The sequence below is a fragment of the Abramis brama genome, assembly GCF_963993115.1.
Source record: "Abramis brama genome assembly, chromosome: 1".
In the NCBI taxonomy this organism is placed as follows: domain Eukaryota; kingdom Metazoa; phylum Chordata; class Actinopteri; order Cypriniformes; family Leuciscidae; genus Abramis; species Abramis brama.
In genome coordinates this window covers 77,152,555-77,172,059 of record NC_139963.1, presented here as the reverse complement: position 1 = coordinate 77,172,059, position 19,505 = coordinate 77,152,555, and the positions used below count along the sequence as shown (strand labels likewise).

The 19,505-nt window shown below is 41.2% G+C and overlaps 1 protein-coding gene and 1 long non-coding RNA gene across 2 annotated transcripts in view; one reads left to right on the top strand and one right to left on the bottom strand.

Annotated features, from left to right (window-relative positions):
* LOC311089569 (uncharacterized protein) overlaps positions 1 to 19,505 on the top strand; it is a 406,125-nt gene that overhangs the window by 106,585 nt on the left and 280,035 nt on the right. The window lies entirely within an intron of this gene.
* On the bottom strand, positions 13,819 to 15,520 carry LOC311098375. The gene is made up of 3 exons (XR_014609465.1): positions 15,440 to 15,520; positions 15,259 to 15,286; positions 13,819 to 14,000 (listed from the first exon to the last, which is right to left on the bottom strand). It is a non-coding gene; the product is annotated as an uncharacterized lncRNA (long non-coding RNA).

Here is a 19,505-nt window from a genome sequence, read left to right as displayed (position 1 = left end):
AAGCAGCATTTATCGGGGTTCAAGCATTTAAGGCCTTTAAGCACATAAGCATTTAAGACATTAAGATTTATTTAGAAAGCTTTTTAACCACTGAAATAATAGATGGAAAAGTCCATTTACAGCCAATACAGGCAATTTACCATAGGAAATATATTGTTTTCAAAGCTTTTTAACAGTTATAGCGCCACCTATCATCCGATGTACATGAAATTTTGCATGCTTGTTTAGAATGTTATGGCACATATTCTCACCAATTTTCGTGAAGTTCTGAGTTTTTGTTTAGGATTTATAGGCTTTTGAGTGCATTTTGCTACGCCCATTTTTTTTATGACCCAATATACCCATGCGAAAAATGCAAAAGTTCAACTTTTTTTTTGATAATTACTGATCTAGAGAGTCCAGAGAATTGTCCTAGACTCGTTTGGTTCCGATCGGGCGAAAAACCTAGGACTAGTTCGCAAAAGTAGGTTTTTAACATGTTCGCGAATATTTAATGAACGGATTGATTGACAGCAATGGTTCTTGAGGCAAAGTTGTTCAGCATGAGCAGATCTATCAAATGATATGCATATTTTGTGGATGTGTGCAACACCACGTGATTACAGACCCATAAAACTTGTTAGCGCCAACTAGTGGCTGATTTCTTTCAAAATTCTTACAGACCTTTACGGCCATGAGTCGAACATGCCCATCGAGTTTCGTTCCGATCGGCCTCCGTTAACCTTGTCTAATAGGTGCTCAAACTTCATTGGCCGAAGGCGGCCATGTTTTTTGAGATACACCAATGTCCTCATAGACATACATGGCACCTTGGACCAAGACACTGCATACCAATTTTCAAGTCAATCGGACTGACGGTCAGGTGGTTATAGCCCGTTTTATGTTTTTTTCATGTTATAGCGCCACCATGTGGCCAATCGCGTTTTTTTTACTGTGACCTCAGATTGACCTCTTACACATGTGTACCAATTTTGGTGAAGATACCTCATTTACTTCTGGAGTTATAGCCATTTTAGTAAAATAGGCCCCTCCCACAATGTACGTTTTGGCGCCCCTTAGCGTCCGTGAAACGAAATTTCGATAATTATTGATTTTCAGTCTCTAGAGAACATTTCTGCACTGGTTTGGTTCCGATCGGGCGAAAAACCTAGGACTAGTTCGCAAAAGTAGGTTTTTGACAAAATTCAAAATGGCGGAAAATCTATCATGGCAGAAATGAAATCGGAGATAGACGTTTTGTTCAACAGGCGTCCAACTTTCCAATGATATAAGACACTTGAGTCTACGACATACGGTCTAGGAGTTATGAGCAGTTTCGCGCTTTTGGTTGTTATAGCGCCACCTATGGGCCAATCGGGGTCATAATTTGATAACCTCTCCTCGATTTTTGTACTACCATCTGGCAAAGTTTCAACGTTCCAGCTCTTACGGTTTGGGCTGCACGATGCGTTTTACGGCAGAAGAAAAATAATAATAAAAATCGGTACAATTACAATAGGGTTTCAGCACTTCGTGCTTGAACCCCTAATAATGGCAACTATTAAATATAGGCTGTTGATTAGAGTTGCCATAGACTAAAGATTGTTCTAGACTTGTAGTCACTCATTTAAGCAATTAGGTGTCACGGTTCATAAATCCTATGCCTCTTTCTTGTCTCGTGTTTCTGTTGTTGTGTGTGTGTGTGCTGATTGTGTGGGCGTGCCGGCTGATTAACACTCATCAGCGATCAAGCTCATCACTCCCGTCACCAGCTGCAGCTCATCTCATCACCTATATATACTCACTCATTTCTCATCTCCTTTGTCAGATCGTTGTATGTGGTTCCAGTGTTTGATCTCGTCTACGTTCCAGTCTTGTGCCCTCTTCGTGTCCTGTTCGTGTTCCTGTGGATGTCACCCTGGATTTATCACGTCACGTCATCACCCTGGATTTATCACGTCACGTCATCACTTCTCATCACGGCACTCATCTGACCATCGAAGTCCCTGCGCCACTACCCTGTTTCTCTCTGGACTGTGTCTATCATCATTTTGTTACTCAATAAAGAGAGAGAGTTTTACTTGCAAACTGCTTCCGTGTTTCCATCATGACAGAACGATCTGACCGTTCAATGGAAGCAGCGAGTAGCTCCACCAGATCGCTGGAGGAATTTGTGAACATCAGCATACTTCGAATGGACTCCCAGGAGAAGAACCTCAGCGATACAGCTCGCACTGTGCAGGCTCTAGTGGCGCAGGTGTCCGGCTCACCCAACAGCTTCAACATCTGCGAGTTCCCGCTGCGCCCCCCACACCGCCGGTTCCCCCACCACCACCAGAGAACCCCTCCCAGTCGGAGCCCCGCCTACCAGTTCCCGAGTCCTATGCAGGTGAACCCAACTTCTGTCGAACTTTCTTAACACGATGGTCCATGCACTTTTCTCTTCAGCCCAGAACATTCAATAACGAGCGAACTAAGGTCGCCTTCGTGTTGACGCTGCTGACTGGGAGAGCGGCACCTTGGGGAACAGCGGTGTGGGAGAGTCAAGATCCATGCTGTGCCTCGTTCCAGGAACTCTCCGCCGAAATGAAACGAGTTTTCGATCGGGCCGTCGCTGGACGAGAGGCAGCAAGGATGCTGGCCGATTTGCGACAGGGAGAATGGTCCGTTTCTGACTTTTCTATCGAGTTTCGGACTCTGGCGGCGGAGAGCCAATGGAACGAGGAGGCACAGTGGGATATGTTCCTGCATGGGCTGGCTGACCGCGTCCAAAAGGAGATTTATGCGTCCAAAAGGAGATCCACTTCGCTCAATGACCTGATCGCGTTGGCATTAAGAGTGGACGCACGGTTATCACGAATGAATCGTCGCACTCTGCCCAGTCGTCCCACAGGAGGGTTCGAGGGCCAACGGTTTGGAGGCGGGGACGCGGTCAGCCCTGTCTGCGATCACGAGCCCATGCAGGTGGGGCGAGCCCGGCTTTCCCGGGAGGAGAAGGAGAGGTGGAGGTCCCAGGGCCTCTGCATGTACTGTGGAGGAGCGGGCCACTTTGCCTATAACTGCCCGTTAAAAAGGCCCAGCCCGATAGTAAGTATGAGGCTACTATCGGGTGGGATCTCCGCCGAGAAGTCCTCATCCACATCTACTCTCCTTCCGGTAAGACTGAGATGGTCAACTCACCTTCACGACTGTCAAGCACTTCTGGATTCTGGGGCGGAAGGTAATTTCATGGACCATTCATTTGCACGTAAACTCCAAGTTCCCCTCAGACCCCTCACACACAAGATCTCAGTACACGCTCTCAACGGCCAGGAACTTCCCACCATCTCATTCATCACAGAAGACATCACCCTCATCACATCAGGAAATCACACAGAAACTATCTCCTTTTACATTCTGGACACTCCCCTCGCACCCATCGTCCTTGGTCACCCCTGGCTCACCCGTCACAACCCTAGAGTGGACTGGCAATCAAACTCTGTGTCTGCGTGGAGCAGTTTTTGTCATAAGTCTTGTCTAGTGTCTGCCTGTCCGTCTGTTTCTGTCCCTGTGTTTCAGGAGGAGGCAGTGGATTTATCTAACGTGCCCGCGGAGTACCTGGACCTGAAGGAGGTGTTCAGTAAGTCTCGGGCTGCTTCTCTTCCCCCGCATCGTCCCTATGACTGTGCCATAGAGTTACTGCCAGGTACGTCTCCGCCTAAAGGCAAGTTATATTCACTCTCTGTTCCAGAGAGGGAGGCCATGGAGAAATATATTTCTGATTCTCTAGCAACAGGGTTCATCCGTCCTTCCTCTTCTCCAGCGGGGGCGGGGTTCTTTTTTGTGGGGAAGAAGGACGGGTCCCTGCGACCTTGTATTGACTACCGGGGGCTGAACAGCATCACGGTAAAGAATACTTATCCTTTGCCGTTGATGTCTTCAGCCTTCGAGAGGTTGCAGGGAGCGTCCGTCTTCACAAAGTTGGATTTACGTAATGCTTATCATTTGGTCCGCATCAGGGAGGGGGATGAATGGAAGACCGCTTTTAACACCCCCAGGGGGCATTTTGAATACTTGGTCATGCCCTTCAGGCTGTCTAACTCCCCAGCGGTCTTCCAAGCACTTGTCAATGATGTGTTGCGAGACATGGTCGATCAGTTCATATATGTCTACCTGGACGACATATTGATTTTTTCTTCGTCTCTCCAGGAACATGTGCAGCACGTCCGACAAGTACTCCAGAGATTGCTAGAGAATGGGCTTTTTGTCAAGGCGGAGAAATGCGATTTTCATGCACAGTCTGTTCCTTTTTTAGGTTACATCGTGTCGGTTGAGGGAATGCGCATGGATCCTGAGAAGATCAAGGCTGTGGTAGAATGGCCAAGCCCAGATTCCCGTAAGGCCCTACAGAGGTTTCTGGGGTTCGCCAATTTCTACCGGCGTTTCATTCGCAATTTCAGCCAACTAGCCGCACCTCTGACTGCCTTGACCTCCCCCAGAACGACATTCAGGTGGTCAGACTGAAGGGTTGCTTCGTTTCAGCCCCCATTCTGATAACCCCTGATCCATCACGTCAGTTCGTGGTGGAGGTCGATGCGTCAGAGGTGGGGGTAGGTGCAGTGCTATCCCAGCGTTCTCCTTCAGACGATAAGATGCATCCTTGCGCGTTTTTATCTCATCGTTTATCCCCTGCGGAGCGCAATTATGACAACAGAGAGTTGTTGGCAGTCAAGTTAGCATTGGAGGAATGGCACCACTGGTTAGAAGGGTCGGGGGTACCTTTTATCGTCTGGACCGATCACAAGAACTTGGAATATATTCGGACGGCTAAAAGACTAAACTCCAGGCAGGCTCGGTGGGCTCTTTTTTTCGGTCGTTTTGATTTTACTCTCTCGTACCGCCCGGGTTCCAAGAACATCAAACCCGACTCTTTATTGCGTATTTTTGACCGTTCCGAACGCCCGTCTACTCCCGAGTGCATTTTACCAGAGACTCTATTCATCTCTACACTCACATGGGAGATCGAATCGAAGGTCAAGAAGGCCTTAGAAGGGGTAACGCCTCCGGCTCGTTGTCCATCGAATCGTTTATTTGTGCCTGAGAGTTTACGGTCCAGCGTTATTCAGTGGGGACATTGTTCCAATGTGGCTTGCCATCCAGGAGTTAATCGCACTAAATTTTTGGTCAAGCAACGATTCTGGTGGCCTCTCATGGCTCGTGACGTTCACAATTTTGTCTTGGCTTGCTCAGTTTGTGCCACGGGTAAGACTTCCAATCGTCCTCCAGATGGGTTACTTCAACCGCTGCCGGTGCCTTCGAGACCCTGGTCCCATATCGCTCTAGATTTTATCACCGCCCTCCCACCCTCCCAGGGTCACACGGTAGTTTTGACCGTGGTGGATCGGTTCTCGAAGGCGGCCCATTTCGTTCCCTTGCCCAAATTACCCACAGCCAAGGAGACAGCGTTGATAGTCGTTAACCACGTCTTTCGGCTACATGGCCTCCCGACAGACGTGGTTTCTGACAGGGGACCCCAATTTGTGTCCAAATTTTGGCGAGAGTTTTGTAAATGCCTGGGTGCGACTGTCAGTCTGTCCTCTGGGTTTCATCCCCAGAGCAATGGTCAAACTGAGCGAGCCAACCAGGATTTGGAGAGAACGTTGCGATGTTTAGTGTCCAAGAATCCTTCCTCTTGGAGTCAGCAACTGTCTATGGTGGAGTACGCCCACAACACGTTGCCAGTGTCATCCACGGGCCTATCACCGTTTGAGTGTAGTGTAGGGTACCAGCCACCAATTTTTCCTAGTCTGGAATCCGAAGTCGCGGTCCCCTCCGCCCACGCCTTCGTCCAGAGGTGTCGCCGCACTTGGACTAGAGCCCGTGAGACTCTACTCCAAGTGGGGGCGCGCACCAAGGCCAAAGCCGATCGCCACCGGCGTAAGCCTCCCGTATACATCGTCGGTTCCAAAGTGTGGCTTTCTACCAAGGACATTCCTCTCCGCTCCGTTTCTAATAAACTTGCTCCTAAATTTATTGGCCCATTCTCTGTCACTAAAATCATTAGTCCGGTGACAGTCCGCCTCAATCTTCCTCCAGTGTACAGGAGGATTCATCCCGTCTTTCATGTGTCCAAAATCAAGCCCGTTTTCTTTGCTCGCATTAATCCGCCAGTCCCGGTTCCCCCCCCGCCGCGACTCGTAGACGGGGAACCTACTTATTCGGTCAGTCGTGTTCTGGACTCAAGACGGAGGGGACGCGGATTTCAGTACTTGGTGGACTGGGAAGGTTACGGTCCGGAGGAGAGAAGTTGGGTACCAGCTAGAGACATCCTGGATCACTCCCTTATCGATGATTACAATCGGCAGGTAAGGGAGTCTGGGAACGCCAGGAGGCGTTCCTAGGGGGGGGGGGGGTACTGTCACGGTGTCTATCATCATTTTGTTACTCAATAAAGAGAGAGAGTTTTACTTGCAAACTGCTTCCGTGTTTCCATCATGACATTAGGACTAATCACACGTTTATATTCAGTCCTGGGTTCATATGTGGCTATACCCTATACTCATGCATAAAATATATGCATAAAACTTGCCGCAAAGCACCGGCAATGATAATAAATGTGTCTGAACAAATAACAAAGCATTTTAATTGTTTATTAATAAACTAGTGTTTTGTAATTCAGTGTCGGCTGCAAACATACACAAATCTCCGCTGTAAAGTAGATGTTTTTGAGACGTGCTCCAGTTCACGGAGACCATGAAAGCGCGCCCTGTTCGTTTTCTATTCTTCTACAAAAGCACAACATGTTCTTGTTGTTGTGAGTTTACACAAATAAAAGTAGTTATGACTGATGTATTATTCTCTATGAACAGAAATGATGGAGTATTTTAAGTTGTTTCCATTGTTGATAGGAAAATACGAATGATGGCGCTGGCGCCTCCATGTCATGCAGTGCGTGCTCTACACTCCACACAAACACTTGGATACGCGCCTAATAATAGCGAACATTTATCTAGGTTAACGTTAGAGCGAGCGGCCATGCCAGACGGATAATCCTCTTCATGTTTAACAAATCAAATTCTGTTGCATTTTCTTGCTCCAGTTTGAAAAGGGCGACTGAAAAACTTATAGATATTATACTATACTATACTACACTATACAGATAAATGCCCAACGCTGGTGTTTTTCTTTAAATAAACTCGTTTAGGCTTTCAAATATTGTTTGTGGGCTAATTAATGGCACAATAATTTGTTTATTTTATTGGCTACTTATATTTTTACTTTTTGTTTTGCATTGAACACCATTTAAAGGATTTGCTGTGCACCGCAATGCCATCCTCCCATAGAAAGACATGTTAAGATCCACCTTTATGGGAGGAAAACGCTTAACGTGTAATTAAATGCATTGTGTTCATATTCTGGGCTCATCTGCTTTTCTGTAGAATAGTATGGTTTATTAATAAGGTGTGTACAGCATCTTTATCACTGAAGTAGCCTATTAAGCCACATTAAGCTTTTTCTTTATCATAAGGGTTTTCTATGGGAGGAAAACGCTTAGCCTAATGTGCAATTAAACACAATGTTCATATTCTAGGCTCATCTGCTAATCTGTAGGCTACACATGCTGTAATAATAAGGTGTGTACAGGATTTGATCTTTTAACATGAATGTCCATTGGGGGCTGCTATTGCTTCAAATTGGAAATTTTGTGCAAATAATGTTGGGTGTGTTTCTGTGTTTATCATTTATTCGAAATACTGTGTGTTACGGTTATCTGTTTGTTTTTATTTAGTTTCTTTAATTATTTCAATTTCAAAAGATACAATTAATTCAAAAGAACAAACACTCAGAGCAACACACTCACCTCTTGATGATCAGCTGTGGTCCAGTGGTCTGAGTGGTTCATGTATCTAGTGTCGTCTTTGCTAGTTTCTGCTTCAGCGAGTCGATCCACATTTCTGATTCTGGTCCATGGTTTGCGTTTTCCCATAGTTGTTGCTTCTAGTGACCTAGTAACTGTGAGACAAGTGCAATGCAATGTATTTTATTTTTTTTAATTAGTGCAATTCAGTGAGTTTTTTTGTTTATCATTATTTTACTTCCATAATATTCTCTTCTTCCACTTGCACCCAGAACAATTCATTCAAAACAACGTCAGAATCACTCCCTATTATTAAATATATGGCATGGCCAGACTAACACACCACATGCAGTCCAGCTCAGCTTTAGATCTGACTGACCGCTCACAGAAGAAGAAACATGAACTCTTCCCTGACTCCCTATTGCCCAAAACCTGGAGAAAAGGGTTACTCTAAAGCGCTGGTGAACAGAATATAACAGAGTATTAGCCATGTGAACAAGACTCAAGTCCCCCTTCATAGACACCAAACCAGAGAATCAGTGCTGTGTTCATATGTTAATGCTGTGATCATAATTACCTGATCTTCCAAAAACCCTTTTATTGCTAGAAACAAAGACCAGAGGATAATGGGAACGTTTGAGTCGGACACACACACACACACACACACACACACACACACACACACACACACACACACACACAACATCTGAGCAAATATATATTTGAGTGTCATCAGCATAACAATGGAAACTAATTCCATGTTTCCTTATAATATTTCCAAGTGGCAGCATATATATTGAGAATAATAGAGGGCCCAACACAGATCCCTGCGGCACTCCATAGTTTACTGGAATTATGATAGATTTTTCTCCATTTAAATAGACAAAATGGTAGCGGTCTGATAAGTATGATCTAAACCAGCTTAATGCTTGTCCTTGAACACCAGTATAATTTTGTAGTCGATCTAAGAGTATTGTATGATCTATAGTATCGAACGCAGCACTTAGATCAAGTAAAACTAGTATTGAGAAACAGCCTTGGTCAGAAGCTAAAAGTAAATCATTTGTGATTTTAACGAGCGCAGTTTCAGTGCTATGATGCGGCCTGAATCCTGACTGAAACTTTTCATAGATATCATTTTCTTGCAAGAAAGAGCCCAGTTGAGCGGACACAACTTTTTCTAGTATTTTAGACATAAAAGGTAGATTTGAAATGGGTCTATAATTTGCTAGATTATGCGGGTCTAATTGTGGTTTCTTAATGAGAGGTTTTATCACTGCCAGTTTAAATGTTCTTGGAACATGACCTAAAGATAAAGACGAGTTAATAATATTGAGGAGAGGCTCTTCTACTACAGGTAACACTTCTTTCAGTAGTTTAGTTGGTATAGGATCTAATAAACATGTTGTTGTTTTAGATGAAGTGATAAGTTTATTTAACTCTTTTTGTTCTATAGTTGTAAAGCACTGTAATTGTTCTTGCGGGGGGAAAATTGAGGCTGAATTATAAGGTGCGATTGAGGATTGAACGTTTACAATTGTGGTTCTGATGTTTTCTATTTTCTCAGTGAAGAAGTTCATGAAATCATTACTACTAAACTGTAACGGGATATTTTGTTCGGGTGACGTCTGTTTATTTGTTAGTCTAGCCACGGTGTTAAATAAAAACCTAGGATTGTTTTGGTTGTTTTCTATTAGTTTGCGGAGATGCTCAGCCCTGGCCGCTTTTAGGGCCTTTTTATAACGTGACATACTGTCTTTCCATGCGATTCTAAAGACCTGTAAATTAGTTTGTTTCCATTTACGCTCTAAATTACAGGTTTCTCTCTTTAGAACATGCGTAGTATTATTGTACCATGGTGCTTTAATTTTCTCTGTGACCTTTTTTAATCTAACGGGTGCAACAACATCCAATGTTCTAGAGAGAATGGTGCTCATAGTGCTAGTTAGTTCTTCTAGTTCATCTGTTTGTTTGGGTTCAGGCAGCAGCTGAGACAGATCAGACAAGCAACTCGAGAAATTATCTATGGTGGATGGAAGGATTGTTCTGCCTGGTCGAAAACGCGGCGCCGCATGACATATTACAGCAGTACGTAATATGCAAGTTACCAAGTAATGGTCAGTGACATCATCACTTTGTGGAATGATATCTATATCGGTTGGATCGGTTCCATATGATATAATTAAATCGAGTGTGTGATTAAGACGATGAGTTGGTCCGGTGACGTTTTGTTTGACCCCAAAGGAATTTAATAAATCTATAAACGCAGCCCCTAACGCATCATTTGGATTATCTACGTGTATGTTAAAATCTCCAACAATTAATGCTTTATCTACATTGACCAATAGATCTGAGAGAAAATCTGCAAACTCTTTTAGGAAATCAGCGTAAGGCCCAGGCGGTCTATATACGGTAGCCAAGGCTAGAGATAATATGGATTTTTTTCTAACATCTAAGAGCGTAACATTTAGTACAAGTATTTCAAACGAAATAAACTTATAACCCGTTTTCTGAGTAACATTGAGAATATCTCTATAGACCGCTGCAACACCGCCGCCACGACCAATCAGACGGGGTTCGTGCTTATAGGAGTATCCTGATGGAGTAGACTCATTTAGACCGAAATAATCATTAGGTTTAAGCCAAGTTTCAGTAAGGCAAAGTACATCGAAGCTATTATCCGTGACTATTTCATTTACAATAACTGCCTTAGGTGTGAGTGATCTAATGTTTAGAAGACCTAGCTTTAGAAATTGTTTTTGTTTACTAATAGCAACATTTTCTGGTTTAATAACAATTAGATTTTTTCTAGATCCTGCAGTAGATTTATTATTTGATCTCACTAAACGAGGAATAGACACAGTTTCTATGCAATGTTCTACACTATTTATATCAGCTAATTTGGTGCAGCAGAGACTATGATTTGAACTTTTGGTTACTAGTCAAAAGGTATTTAACATTTTGGAGATGTTATCTGACAGAAGATCCGATCCGAATCTGCTTGGGTGTAAGCCATCGGCACGGTAAAGCCTAGGACGCTCCCAAAACAGATTCCAATTATTTACAAAGAGCAGTTTCTGCTCATTGCACCATGACATTAACCATTCATTTAGCGCGAATAATCTACTAAACTTTTCATGACCTAGTCGGTACGTGGGAAGCGGTCCTGACACAATGATCGTTATATCAGGCGATGTGCTGCGTACCGTATCGATCAGATTCCTGAAGTCTTTCTTCAGAACCTCTGTCTGTCGCAGCCTGATGTCAGCCCCTCCCGCGTGCAGGACCACAGTTCCCACGCGCTCGTTCAGAATCTCAGGAACGTGAGCAGCGATTTCAGAAACACGAGCACCAGGAAAGCAGTGACTATGCACCTTACTTTTATTTAACGTAGCTTGTACGTGTCGAACGATGGAATCACCGATGATTACAGCATCGCGTTCTGTTTCGCGAAGCGGTTTTGTGTGGATATCTCGAAAAATCATTTCAGTCAAAGTTTAGTTCATTTTATTTTGCACTGAAGTATGAAGCAGGAAAAGTCTCATGAAAACTAAAGCTGTTCTTCAGATTGTGATAATACTCAGTTCAGCACAAGTTTCCACTCTTTGGAAAACTTAGTAATTACACACACACACACACACGTTAAACACTGATAAGTTTATTAGTGAAACCTCACTTATTTGATTGGATATTTAAAGAACTCGGGATAGCCACCTCTCATTACGGTCAAACACGCTAGAGAGGCGCTACACAGCTATAACTGAATTACAGCAGCCAAACTAAATCTAAAGTTAAAAAATGAAGGGTCAAGAGCACAACTAAAGCAAACACTGATCCCCATAATGGTGATGTAAAATTTGTGCTTTTCTCCTTCAGTGATTCTGCTTGTTAACATCAGTTCTGAGCATTGAGCAGCAATAACCCCTCTTGGGGTAAACAGAACAGAACCAACATGAATGTTTGCAAATATATTTAATTCAAGATTTTAAAGTACAACATAATTCGAGAATTTATTCTGATTCAAGGGGAGTAAGAATGTCAAATCCTGACTGGCGAGAGGTGGAGCTGGGGATGGAGGAGGGTAATCCGCTCCTGAGAAACGCGATATCTGCTGATAATGCTGAGGAGGTTCACATTTACAGTCAGTCCGTCTTATTGTTTGTGAAACTCAGACCAAATGTTTATGCGCTTCTTAAAAATGATTTAAAGGCTGGAATATTAGGTTTATCATTTTATAAAACATATTGGTCAATAGCAAGTAGTACATGTTAGTAGATAACATTATAATGCAAGTCAGATTCAGCCATAGTTGTTAGTTATATTATTTTAATGTTTCTGCTGTTGTTGCATTTATTAAACATTAACAACTGATTTTGTAAGTAAATAAAATTAGTCTGCAAGTGTTGCAAAGGTCATTACGGATTTTGAATGTTAAAATGGGGGTCTCCTGGAAAGAAGGTTGGGAACCACTTCCTCAGGGCTTACCCAGCGATTATCAGGCAGAGAACTCAGTGCCAGCCCAGTCCAGTCCGCTGTGTTTATCCTCACTTCTAAAGATCTCCTCACACCTACCACTTCCTCAGAGTTTACCCCATCAGGCAGAGAACGCAGTCTCCAGGAAAGTAAATTATCAGACAGATATTGCCTTCCCTGCGCAAACCAACTCTGCTGGCTCAATCTGTTTTCCCACTCTTCCAAAGATCTCCTCACAATCTTCAGGTCCCGCACCTCTTCATCTTTTCCCTCCTCCTCCAGTTTGGGAATGAAAAAATCCAGATGTTCAGCAGTGAAATACCAGTCTGCTGTTATTCGGTTCTCTGACAGTTTCATGATAAGCGTATAAGCTTCATGCAGCAGGATGGACTTTTCTGCTTTAACCTTCTCCAGATCTCTCTCCAGCTTTTTTTTTTTTTTTGTTGTTATTTCCTCATATTTTGTTTTATCAAAGCTGGTTACAACCCGGTCACCAGTGGATTTAATCTCCTGTTTAAGCTCATCAAATGGCATATTAACTTTCGTTGTCTTTGTCACATATTTCCTGTTCCCTCTGGAGTGTTTACTGTAATGACATCTCCCTGTACACACAGTGCAGTAGCCATCTTTCATGACGGCACACTTTGAGAGGTCATTGAGAGGGACCCACCAGCAACCAAACTCATGACAGTTTTCCTCACACACATCACAGCAGGTTGCATAATTGTCCCATGATAGCCAATTGTATTCAACCAAAACTTTTTCTCTGAAAATTTTGTTCACACTAAACTGACGGTTCTTAGATTCCTCAATACTCTCATTTACAACTTCGATTTTGAACTCATTCTCAGTCATACGGTCCTTTAGACTAAAGACACAGTCTTCAAGTTGTTTTTTATCTCTCAGAGCATCTACTGTCATCTGAGTTTGTTTTCTGTTGTTTTCTAGCAGGAGTTTCAAAAACTTTTCCATGCTTTTCTCTCCCATTTCCCATGATGATCTGTGAGCATGTGCTCTTTGTTCTTCCTGCTGGTTGTTGAATAAGAAGTGAACAGGATTGCTCCTCTCATCTCTTCTGCAGGGGATCTGCGCTGTGTTAATGGCATTCAGAGCATCGGTTGGAGGTCCTCCATCCGAGTGTGTGATGATGAACACTATGTTGTTCACTATATCTTTGCCAAACAGAGTCAGAACTGACTGGAATATGTAACGCTCTTTTCCAGAGAGTCGATTCTGAGACGCCTTCATCACAAAACACACGGCATCAATATAGTGAAAATCCTCATCTGAGAATAACCTGCCCAGATCATCAGTAATCTCTCTTTCTCTGTCGAATCCTGCAGAGTCTCCGTATCCTGGAGTGTCAATGATGGTCAGAGATGTTGGGTTTTCTTTAACAAACACCTCATAAACTGTGATCTCAGATGTCAGGGATTGGGACTGAGCTTCTGGCTTTTCTTCTTCTGTGATTTGATAAAACTTTTTATCCTCAAACTTAAGTAAGTAGTTCACCATGGTGTTAATCATGGCGGTTTTCCCAGCGCCAGTTTCTCCCACCAACAGTATGACTTTGTTCTGCTTGTTTCTGTCTCTTCGTCCATATGTCCATCGTCTGACCTTTTTATCAGTCCCATCAATATGTTTTCTTTCCGTGTTCAGCTGGTAAAGTCTTGGGGGACCTGGATTAATGAGGGTGGCATCATGACATGAGCTACAGAGAGAGAGAATTCATTTGGAGATCAGATAGGGCGTTTGGAGATCAGATAGGGCATTTGGAGATCAGATAGGGCATTTTAAGATCAGATAGGGCTATTTGGAGGTCAGATAGGGCTGTTTGGAGATCAGATAGGGCGTTTGGAGATCAGATATCAGATAGGGCATTTGGAGATCAGATAGGGCCATTTGGAGATCAGATAGGGCATTTGGAGATCAGATAGGGCTGTTTGGAGATCAGATAGGGCCGTTTGGAGATCAGATAGGGCGTTTGGAGATCAGATAGGGCATTTTAAGATCAGATAGGGCTATTTGGAGGTCAGATAGGGCTGTTTGGAGATCAGATAGGGCGTTTGGAGATCAGATATCAGATAGGGCATTTGGAGATCAGATAGGGCCATTTGGAGATAAGATAGGGCGTTTGGAGATCAGATAGGGCGTTTGGAGATCAGATAGGGCGTTTGGAGATCAGATAGGGCATTTGGAGATCAGATAGGGCCGTTTGGAGATCAGATAGGGCATTTGGAGATCAGATAGGGCATTTGGAGATCAGATAGGGCATTTTAAGATCAGATAGGGCTATTTGGAGGTCAGATAGGGCTGTTTGGAGATCAGATAGGGCGTTTGGAGATCAGATATCAGATAGGGCCGTTTGGAGATCAGATAGGGCCATTTGGAGATAAGATAGGGCGTTTGGAGATCAGATAGGGCGTTTGGAGATCAGATAGGGCGTTTGGAGATCAGATAGGGCATTTGGAGATCAGATAGGGCCGTTTGGAGATCAGATAGGGCGTTTGGAGATCAGATAGGGCCGTTTGGAGATCAGATAGGGCGTTTGGAGGTCAGATAGGGCGTTTGGAGATCAGATAGGGCCGTTTGGAGATCAGATAGGGCGTTTGGAGATCAGATAGGGCATTTGGAGGTCAGATAGGGCCGTTTGGAGATCAGATAGGGCGTTTGGAGATCAGATAGGGCCGTTTGGAGATCAGATAGGGCGTTTGGAGATCAGATAGGGCCGTTTGGAGATCAGATAGGGCATTTGGAGATCAGATAGGGCGTTTGGAGGTCAGATAGGGCATTTGGAGATCAGATAGGGCATTTGGAGGGGTGAGAGTTGAAGTGACAGAACAGGGTCAGTTTTGTGCTGAACATTTTACATTCATTTATCTTGTCCTGTTGTTGCAAGTTGACATTAAGGTTGACAACAAGATGATGTTATTTAGCTGGCTAACAGAGATTAATAAAGAAAAGCTTACCGTTTCCCCACCGGTTTATTTCCATCACCTGTATTTGATAATAAGCATTTTCAACAATGGTAATAATAAATAAAGAACAATATAAATTACTTTTGAATAACTGTTGTATTATTTGTGACATTAGATGTTGCTGAACAAAAATAATGTGGCTGGAAAACTTCATAATGTAGTTCAAACTCACGTTTGAAATTAAAAGGGTGATCAAGACTTCGAACTGAAGCACAGCTGACTTCACTACAGACAGACTTTCTGTGACGGCGTGGGATCTTTAGAAAGTCTTCAATCTTTAGAAAGAAGTTTACTGCCTTTAATAACTTATTTATCACATCTATGTATCAGTGAATATTGTTGATTGTGCCCACAATGTTCAACAAATCATTAACTATATCACACATATAACCCTCTGGCCTCTGGTAATGCTTTGGATTACAGCCCAGAAAGTACTGCGTAATTAAAGCGATTTTACAGTGTTACTTTCGGTAATTATAGTGTACCTATACCTATGCAAGTATAAGGGAACAATATGTAAAATTTGGGGAATAAAGGGGTAACAACCAGGAGAATAAAACAAATATTTATACTGTAAGTATTATAGAACTAAGGGGTACTTATTCTACTATTATGATACAACAATCTTACATTTGGGAGCAATTTAGCAAGAACATACACATGCGTACCTTTTTGTAATAATTGTGTACCAATACATACTGTATAGGATTTTTAAAAATTACAGTGTACATATCTATGCATTTATACAGTTATGCAGTTTATACAGCAATTTTTTTTGGAAAAAATATACTCTCGTTCCATGAAGTTACAGGGTAAGTACAATAAAAAATACATACAAACAATCTAATATCACCTGACTCAGAAACCTTTATTTGAAAAACAGCTTATTACAGCTGGTCTGAAGCGATAGTCTACAGTTTAAAATTTTTAAAATATTGTAATTCGTGCTACTTTCTGTCAAGACTTAAGCATTTGAAATGAATTGTTGATTTAAAAAAACAGTTTTAAACGAAAAAAAAGTGTTGTAAATCTGTTTTGAATTAAGTTGTTTTTCGGATAAAGGTTTCTGAGTCAGTGATATAAGATTGTGTGTATGTATTTTTATTGTACTTACCTTGTAACTACATGGAACAAGAGGGTAACAAGCACCACTACATGAAACAAGAGTAACTTTCCCCAATATTTAAGCAAAAGTTGCAATAGTTTTAGTTTTCAGTGCACTTTTGTTAAAAAATATTACTGTATAAATGCATAGATATTTACCCTGTAATTTTTAAAAAGCCTATATAGTATTGGTACACCATTATTACAAAAAGGTACGTTCTTGCTAAATTGCTCCTAAATGTAAGATTGTTGTATCATAATAGTAGAATAAGTACCCCTTAATTCTATAATATTTACAGTGTAAATACTTTTTTTTAAATTCTCCTGGTTGTTACCCCTTTATTCCCCAAATTTAACATATTGTTCCCTTACACCTATGTAAGTACTTTATAGGTACACTATAATTACCGAAAGTTACACTGTAAAATCGCTTTAATTACGCAATATTAATGTTGTTTCAACATTAACTTAGTACATCAGATGGCAACATTGGTTGACATTCCTTTTCAGTTGTATTTTCAGTGTTTCAACTAAATGTATTTAGAATCAACATCACATTGTAACATTGATCAAACATATTACCAAAGATTATTTCTGTTAATTTCAGTGTTACTTCAACAGCAGTGATGTAGATTCAACATCATAGTGTAACGATGATTCAACAATATTACCATCGATTTATTTGAGTTAATTTCAGTGTTGATTCAACAGCAGTGATGTAGATTCAACATCATAGTGTAACGTTGATTCAATATTACCATTGATTATTTTTGTTAATTTCAGTATTGATTCAGCATCGGTGATGTAGAATCAATCATAGTGTAATGTTGATTCAGTAGCATTACTATTGATTTTTTGTTCAACAGTTTCAACATTAACTGATGGTGCAAAAGTGATGCTGAAACAACATCACTTTTAAATGTTGAAGCAATATTAACACCATTGATTTGTGGTTGAAATCTGAACATTATTTCAATATTAACTGAGGGTGCAAGAGTGATGCTAAAGCAACATCACTTTCTAACGTCATTTCAATGTAATCAGCGTTGATGCATCAACACTGACTCAACATTGTTTCAATGGTTACATGCTATCTGTGCACACTGTAAAACCTTGCTGTAAAAAAACAGCCTAATTCTGACAGTAATACCTTTTTTTTTATTTTTTAACCAGCAATATACCATAAAAACATTTGTCGTATTTGAGACAGTAGCCTACAGGAATATATTGTGAATTAACAGGTGTTTTGGGCTGTTGTGATGTTGCCATAATCATCATAGACACTGATTCACCGATCTCATCCTTTGTCTTTTAATTTTATATTTATATTTGAATGTATTTCATGTATTTTTGGAGGATATTAAAATCATACAGAGTATAAAAAAACTATTTTTTTTTGTAAGAACTCTTACATAACACACAGACATCAACAATCAGCACATGAATATCAACAGTTGTGACAATCAAAAGTTTCATGTCGCAATGCATGCTGGGTACCACCATAGTACAAAACTGAATAAATGATGCCGCTGAATGGTCTTTTTTTTTTTGTCACTTTTTTTGAGATTCATGAGCTGTTTTGATGTCTGTGTGTGTCTAAATGATGCTGTAACTTAGTTTTATTGTGTTTAAAAAGAGTCCTTTATTCTAACTGATTGCTGTTGGAGCTCTTGCTGTTGTAAATGTTCAAGTCTGTTAATTAGGAATGAAGAAGTGAAGCCTCTTGATCCATTGAAGCTTTTCTCTGGTTGTTTCGGGTAAAGAAGCATCAAGAGTGTTAAAGACAGCGCCATCTTGTGGCAGGTGCAATACAGCAGCCAGGAGCGCAGACCCGAGCGCAGTGAGGCTTCGTTTATCGTAAATCACGTTCTTCTCTGAAACAACACGCACTCCAGGAGCTTCATGAGGAAGTGTGCTCAGCGCTGATACGTGATTTGAAGCTTTAGTGCCATAAACTTTTCTTGTTATTAATGTGCACATGCTTTCTGTACTCAACTATTGATCAAATGCTTAATATTTTTACATCTGCCTGTTTCACTTTTTTTTTTTTTTTTTTTTTTTAAGTCTGAGTATGTTATTACCAGACAGAATCTGTGTGAAATTCTACACAACACATGCTGTGCCTGAGCACAAACATTACATGTGTTAAAAAACTGACGCAATATGTGCAATTTTTAACACATCTCTTTTTACAGTGTATAATTATTTATTGCAAGCACTTGAAAGATGTGTTGAGGATGTCTATAATGTGAGTTCTAGGCGTTCACTGATGCGGGTTGATGAATGCGGTAATCTGCCATTTTAAGAGCCAGATATTACGCTTACAGGCAGAGATTAAGGTGTTGATAGGCTACAGTCTTTAGTAAAACAACAAATGTGTCATTTTGAACAAGTATTACAGTGTTTTATTTCAAACAAAGTCTAATTTAAACAATTTTTTGTTTCCATTTTCGCCCCATTGTGTGTTTAGTTTCGGTTTCGTTTCTAAGCGTTTTTATTTCGATGCGCCACTACAATATTATCCCCACAACTCCAATGTAACCGCACTGGCATTAGTAGTACATTTAACATTAGCTCAAATGATTTATAGGGAATTTTAATAATTAATCATGAATATGATTAATATTTTGCATAATACAGTTACATTAATTTATTCGAATATCTGAATAATCAATCACAACTAATTATAATTCATCATTCATATACTAATAATCCTATTTCAGATCGATTATGAGATAACCCTTAATGGAAATGAATAATCATCAAACGGGAAAACTTTGTCCAGCAAAACGGCCGTAAGATAACTCAACAATTTCCCAACAAAAATGATCTCTTTCTTATAATTTGAAGAAAGCTATTTTCTGGCCATAAAACAACTCTCCTGTTCTTATAAGATTAGGTTACTTAAAGTAACAAATCAGCTTTGTAGCTTAAGATCGAAAACATCTCATTGACTTTAGTTATGAGCAGGCAGACAGAATCAATCAAGTATGAATTTTAATAATTGGACTATACATGGAACTAATGAATACAGAAATACTACAGTTTACACGAGTAAATATGTATGTACAGGACACGTAAACAAAATACAAGACTAAACGAATAACAGATGAGAGAGGGAGAGGATGAAAGGG